Source organism: Equus quagga, chromosome 9, assembly GCF_021613505.1.
Source record: "Equus quagga isolate Etosha38 chromosome 9, UCLA_HA_Equagga_1.0, whole genome shotgun sequence".
Lineage (NCBI taxonomy): Eukaryota > Metazoa > Chordata > Mammalia > Perissodactyla > Equidae > Equus > Equus quagga.
Genome location: NC_060275.1, coordinates 4795414 through 4803048, shown reverse-complemented (window position 1 = coordinate 4803048; position 7635 = coordinate 4795414).

The following is a 7635-nucleotide window of genomic DNA, read 5'->3' as shown; positions in this document are numbered from 1 at the left end:
TTAAATTTATTTATAGTACATGCCACGATGGATTTTTTTTCAGTTTTTTAAGTCGTTAAAAATATATTAAATGCAAAGTCGATTGTTGGATAATTGCTGAAATACCTTAGAGTTTCAAATTTCCTGGTTTGAAAACCTCTCTTCTGTAATATAATTTTAATACTTGCATGGCCTCTGGTTAGATAGAGATACAATAATCATTTTATTAAATGTTTAAACATTTAGGCTATTTTTAGGTTTTTACTCTGAAAATGCTTATACCTAAATCTTTGTGTATATCCAAGATTTTTTTTTTAAGAAAATCCTAGAAGTATGATTTATGGCTTTTAATAGTATGACTACAAAGGTTGAGATTTGAGTTTTGTTTCACTGATCAGTACAGTGTTTTGTCTTTGTACAGCACTGTCTTAAGCCTTTGTATACATAAAAATATGTCAAAGTATTTCAGATTTCCTTGGTTTGAAATTGTATTATACTTTTGCCATAGTCGAGGTCATGTTACTTGTCCCCTATTCAAGTTCTCTCTCTGCAATAGCATCACTTCTGTTTAGAAGTGCCTTTGAGCCAGCTGGATCCCATCTATGTTATACTTCTGTCAGGCATTGTGGTGAAAAGGAGACTGTGTTTTCTAGGAATATTGTCACTGTCCTGTGAATTAATACTCAGGACATTTAAATCCAGTGATCTATCACATTTCCTTTTGAAATGCTTAAAGCCCTTGATAAAAGGGTGATTTTATCTTTATTTAAAATTTTTTAATTGTTTGATTATTAGTAAAAGTAAATAGTTGGAGCATTTTCTGTTCATAAGACACTTTTATCATTCTGTGTGTGTATGGTTAGGTCTGCTTTCACTAGTGAGCAAAAGACAAGTTAACCTTGACCAGGAGTACAAAAAACTTCAAGGTAGGGACTGTGAATGAAATGTAGAATTTACAACATTTACCTTTGTTTTCTTGTTGAGCAGATAGTTAAGTTCAAAATGATCGTTTTGGTTGCATAGTGCGGGAAGAACTGAGTGCTTACCTTATCTACCTCCAAACAACAAAGAGAATATCTTCTTTCACAAGATGAATAAATTTGAGTATATGTGACTTCCAAGGAATAAAAACCTCTGTAAGATGATCACATATTTCCTAAGAAGATATGGTTGTATTGGTCTTACCGGTATCTTCTCATAATATTTTATTGCTTACAATACTTAACTTTTTTCCCATTTAGATTTTTATTTGCTTAATATAGATAAAAATTATTCCTGTAGAGTATTCTTATCTTTGTCATTATTAAGACTATTTGCAGGTAAGTTACCATCATTAGACACTGAAGTATTATTTAAATTTCATTTGGAAATATATTTTTCATTTTATAAATTGAACATTAGTGGAGAAATACTAGCAGTTATAATTATTCATGAAAAATGTGAATATGGATTTGTTTACAAAAGAATTTTATAATTGGTCTTTTGAACCTGGGGCTATTTTTCAAATTTGCATCATTAATTTAGGCAGTGGCATCTCACTCTATTTAGATGTAAACACGTACCCTTTTCCTAAGCTTTTACTGTCTCAAATATCCAAATCGAATCCATTACAAATCAGTATATTTTATTATTACTCCAAAACTTTTTCACCATTAATTGCTATTCATTTTAATTTCAAAGCATAAATTTAGATTTATAGCACACTGTCCTATCATATTATTTGTGCAGCAAATTTTTTAGATGTTTCTACATTAAAATGGAAACAGTCTAACCTTTTTCTATATTTTAATTTCCCTTTCTTATATATTAATTGTCATGTCTATATTAATGAGAGAAATAGGAAAACCTTTAATAAATCATAGTAAGTAGCCTTTCTAATAATGTAAATCTTTATTTGCCAATAGAATTTATGATTATCAAACTGCATTCTATTTCACTGATGATACTGGCTTTCACATAAGAGTAGATGGCTGTAGGTGGGCTCTCTTTTTACGTGAAATTTCTCTTTTCATTGGCTTCTACTTTTATTTAGGATTTATGAGGAAATACAATAAATGCATATTAAACAGTAAACCACTGATAAGTAATGAAAAGTGACACAAAACACTACCTGCAATGTTAAAAATATTAAGGATAACCCTATATTACACTTTAAATGTGATTTACTAAAATAAAGGAAACTAAAATTTCAAACCAAACTCTAGGAGTTTGATCGTTTATTTATTGCATTCTTGTTATTGATTTTGGAATGACTTCAGTGTTCCCTAAGAGTGTTTTTGGCCAGATTTTTCTTCAACTGTATAGCTGCCTTAGTATTTCCAATCTTACATGTGCTCTTTTTAAAAAACATTTTTCTGTTCTACTTTTCATTTTATTCACTGTTTTTATTCTTTTTGTGATTACTTGAAATTATAACCCAGATTGAAATATTATATGTTATAGAGCTGAGGAATAAAATCTACAATTTCTGCATCATATTAAAGATTCACTCCATTGTTTTTGCTAAACTTATAGGAATACACTTTTTTCCCCTACTTGATGCTTTTCTTAGCTCTTGGCCAGTAAGTCATTAATAATTAGGTTTTGATCTCGAGAAGATTTTTGTTTACTTTTTGGCTAAGGGGGAGGCTAAGAATATCTGACGTAACATTTGCCCCAGGTAGTGGTATCTCGGCCAGAAATGTGCCTTTTGTGATACTCCCTAACATCTCTTTTATTACTCATCCAAACATTTTGTTTAGTATTTCTTATAATCAAGTTCAGTAAGTTTTCACGCATGTGACTGGAGGAGGTAAAATTTGCTCTTTGTCACAACCATTTGAAATACATGTGTGTGTGTTTGTATATCCTAGAACATTTTTGTCGAAAAATACTTTTCATTTAATTGAATTCTGTCTTAACTTTGCATGATGCTGGAAGCATTTTTAGGGTAGTTTTAAGATATAATGACAAAAAATTTGACTTAGGATAATTCTTTATTTCCCCTTAAAGTTTGTATTAATATCTCAAACATATTTCTGTAAAGTGTCTCAGTTATGAAAATTTTTTCAGATCTTCGATAATATTATGCATTTGTATATAATTTTAATAAATAAACATTTTGTGTTTATTGTGCATAATTAATAAGGCAAACCTTCTCAGGTACTGTGGCTTTAAGAATTCAGTGTACAATGGGGTTCACTGTTCTTGTCTTCCGTTTGTTTCAGCAGCATCCTGAGTTAGGGAGACTAACTCCACAGGGGATAATTTTCTCCTTTTGGATGATCTCTTCAGAGAGTTTCAATTTTCCTTTGGCTTCCTGTGCAGGCTCACAGGTTGTAGAGGAGAAGCAATGGCTAGAATAAACTTGGACTTGCCCTGAATAATGACAAGGAGAAAAAATAGGTGTTTGTCTGTGTAGCGGAACATCATATACACCAAGAAAGAGAAGTGAAATTATACATACCAAAATGAACAGCATACGTTTCTTTTTTCTGAAGAATCAGAAGTAGCATTTATTTCTTTTGGGTGATTTTGAAGTTCTCGAAGAGTAATGATATTACATAAAAATAATCAAATGAAAATATGCAGTATTAATATTAGATATAATTTATATTTAAAGCAATTTGATTGATGCCACAGCCCAGTTATATCAGAAAAGACTTTCAATCAAAACTATTTCTGTCAGTGATATAAGTCAGATAAAGAAAGACAAATACTATATGATATCACTTATATGTGGAAACTGGGGGGAAAAAAAAAGAAAAATCAAACTCATAGAAATAGCAGAAAAGTGGTAGCCAGGTTCTGGGTGTTGGGAGAAATAGGGAGAGGTTGGTAAAAAAGGTATAGATTTTCAGTTATAAGATGAATAAGGTCTGAGGATCTAATGGAAAACATAGTGACTATAGTTGATAACACTATATTGTATAATGGAAATTAGCTAAGAGAATAGAACTTAAATGTTCTCACTAAAACAAAATAAAAAAGATGAATTTAAAAACCCCACTATTTTTGTCGTTTAAAATACTAGTCAATACTATTTCATTTATCTCAAGTCTGTTATCTCTACATTTTACTCAATTATAACTGCTAATCCAGTTAATGGAATAAATAACAAATGTACTAGGCTGAAAGGTTTAGTTTGAAAGCCTAAAATCCCAGTTACTTTCCAGACTTTTCTTAGGATAATGGTGATTCCAAGACTTTCTTCCAGTCGTGGTGAATATCTTCCAGAAGGCCAGTGTGTCCATTGTGTTAGGTGTGTGATTCTTGCTCCTGGCGAATTGCCCCTTCCCGCTTGCTACCCTCACACAGTTCAGCCAGCTACAGGTGGATGTCAGTATCGTGGCTGGCTTGTGAAACCATGTTTAGTCATTGACAAGCATAAACATTGCTTCAGAAGGTTCTCCTAGCATGAGTCAAGGTAACACTGTATGGAATTGTACTGTCTTTCACATGGAGTGGATGTTTCTGGTCAGTTTAGGGGGGATTTTTTGAGGGGTTCCCTAACAAAATGATAGAATGATATCTTCAGGTTTTCTGTCATGAATTATGAAAATTGTGTTGCATGTAAATGTACTCTTCTTTTTTTCCTAATGTTTCTATCTGTTTTGGAAAGTAATTGAATTCTTTCTGAACAAACATCTCCTAAGTTTCTCTGACCATTTCATTAGTGACGTTCTTTTAAATCTCAGTAATTGTAATTGTGGTTTTGTGTGTTCTATAATGTTCGTTATGTCTAATGTTCTTTTTGTACATAGCATGTTTTAGTCATACTTTTCTTCCTTGCTCTGTAACACCCAAGCACATAGGCTTGTTAAGATTTTTGTTTCAGCCTGACAGGCTATGTGCTGGTGCAACTCCAGTATTTATGTCAGGCCTTTAATTAATGATGGTAAATTTTCATGTAACAAAACTCCTTTAAGTAAAAAAAATCTGTAGACGTGAAAACAAATAGATTCCATAGCATTAAAAATTATAAATTGGTTCAGATGCCTTTAAAAGGAAAAAAAAACTAAGCTAATTCATTTTGTTGATCAGTACAAGTTAAGTTGTTTTGTTTGTTGATGTAGCTGAAATAGGCACTGAGCTCACAGATTAATTAGAAGAGCCGTTCTGAACCCAAAGTGACTGCACATCCCTCTGCTATCTCTGAAAGTAGAATCTAGATAAACATGTTTATTCAGCCTGCTGTGGTTGAATCCCAAATCCAGTCATTATAAAAGGACCAAAACTATCTTTGGGGATGGTCTTTCTACAAGGAATTACTGTGGACAGTCCCTGGGGTGGCAGTTAGATATATCCGTATATATTGTGGCAGAAAGAAAGGCCTTAGAGATGAAAAAAATAGAAAATCTTTTTTGGGGCAATAATCTCTTGCATAATAAGTTATTCCTCAGACACTAGAGCTATTATCACCCAACAAAACAGTTTACTCTGTAACTATCTATATCTCCTCGCATCAGAGGCTCCTACAGTGCAGCTTATTAGGAAAGCTCTGTAATCACCCGGAGGGGCTGACAGCAGGCAGTGGAACATCAGGGCCAGCCTTCCAGTGTGTGGGTGATATCACAAACTCAAACGTGGGTGCGACAGAAAAACAAAGCAGAATGAAATAGCTGTGAATTGTATAAAAGTTTGACTAATTGTCATTGGTTCAATGAGAGTACTAAGATGTTAGTTATTTCATTTTGTTTTCAGATCCTTTGTTTCAACGTGTTCTCAAATACCGCCTTTCTAGGGCCTGTAAGAAACGGTGGAAGAAAGAAAGGAAAGAAAGAAGAACTTGGAACATGTAGAAAATGGTGACACACTAGTTTGTATGAGGCACAGGAAGTGATGTAGCATCTGTGTCAGCATCTCTCCTCTACATTAAACTCTCTCTGATGGCGTAAGATGCCGCCTTTGATGTGCTAGCACATGTATGTGTTTCAGCTTTACCTTAAGAATGTCTGTAAACACAAGGTTACGTCTCTTAGAAATTTCACGTCTTTATTAGTTAAGAGAATGTTGCACAAACTCTTGTTGGCTTTTTCCTATTTATGAGAAGTGCTATTTGTGAAAAGTTCTATAACAAGAAGTACTCCTGGATTTTTACTTTTTTTCGGAAATGTTATGCTGCTCCTTACCACAGAGCTACAAGTGAGCTGTAATTGAAATAAGCTGGAATCCTGCATTGGACAACATAATATGTAACCTGATACTTTTTCCTACAGGGAATTTTAACCTAATATTAACCTTTCCTCTTATCCCTTAAACTTTAATTCCTTACTCTTAATTTTTTGGCTTGAATCTTGCTAAACAATCCAGTCCCTCATTTTGTATCTTTTATATCAGCTATGACACGGTTTGGAGATCTCTGGCTTGTAAGTTTTGAATATATGTTGATTAACTTGACTTGGTCCTTTCTTTCCTCAATGTTTTATTTCTTTGTCTTCAATTACAACTTTTAACAAATATATGAAATGTCGTAAAACAAATCATAATTTTCCCATTGAGAGAAAATGTGGTAAATTTTTAGTGTTCATGCTTCAATAAATCAATTAATCTCTTGGATTAAATCATTTGGTTTAAAGTGGTTGACACTCAAATTTGTCTTGTTCTAAAAGCTTCGGATTGCTTTAATTTTAGTTAAAAGTACGATTTTGTCCCACTTTCCACTCCCAAATTATACTTTTCATTTGATTTTAAGTTATCTTCTCACTTCAGCCAGCCTGGATAGTAGGGTGTGTGGCATTATGTGGTGAAGGGCGGTAAGAAGGACGTGTGGCTTTCTAGTCCATGCTGGATAGTTTGAATGTTACCCTAAAGGCAGTAGATAGCCAGTGGAGAATTTTCAGCAGGAAACTGACATAGTCACATTTTGCTTTGCAAAGATCACTGATACCTTGCAAATGATGAGCCAGAGAGGGACACAGCAGGAGATGGGAGATCATTTAAAAGACAATTGTGAAAGTACAGGCAGAAAATAGTAAGTGCCAAACCCTAAACTGACACCATAGCTGAGTCATAGAGAGGTGCATTCAGATACTTGTTAAGAGATAGAGTGAATGCATATGGTGACCAAACAAATGAATTTAGGGTGACAGAAAGACACGTGCCATCCTTTAGATGCCCTGGCCAGGGCTGCTGGATGAGCGGTGGTGACATTCACGAGGTCCTCACTAGTGCAGGAGGAAGATACTCTTTAGCAAAATGATGATGCGTGTGGTTTGGGATGTTATCTTTGAAGTGCCCATGGGATATCCAAATGGAAAGGTGTCAGTAGATGCATAGGTCAGTACTAATATGTGTGGAACTTGACGGCACTGATGTGATTGATATTTTTCTTGGAAAATGTGGCAAACAAAAAAAGCAGAGGGACAAATAGCAAGTACAAGAGATACTGAGACGTAGGCTCCCAGAAATGGAAGGGAGCCCCAGACAACAGGCATGGAGCACTCAGCGATCAGACGTTCAGTAAAATGAGAACAGTGCAGTTCACCTGCCTTAGTCCCCAAGAGGTCACTGGTTCTCTTGGGAGGAGCAGTTGTAGTAAAACGGTAGGAACAGGAACCGGTTACGTGGACGGAGGTGAAGAAATGGTAGGAATGCACGTTGACTGGTCTTGAAGGAAAGTTTGTCTTGAAGGCTGCTCTGTGAAAACACTTGGGGAGGTGATGGTAGCTGGAAGGG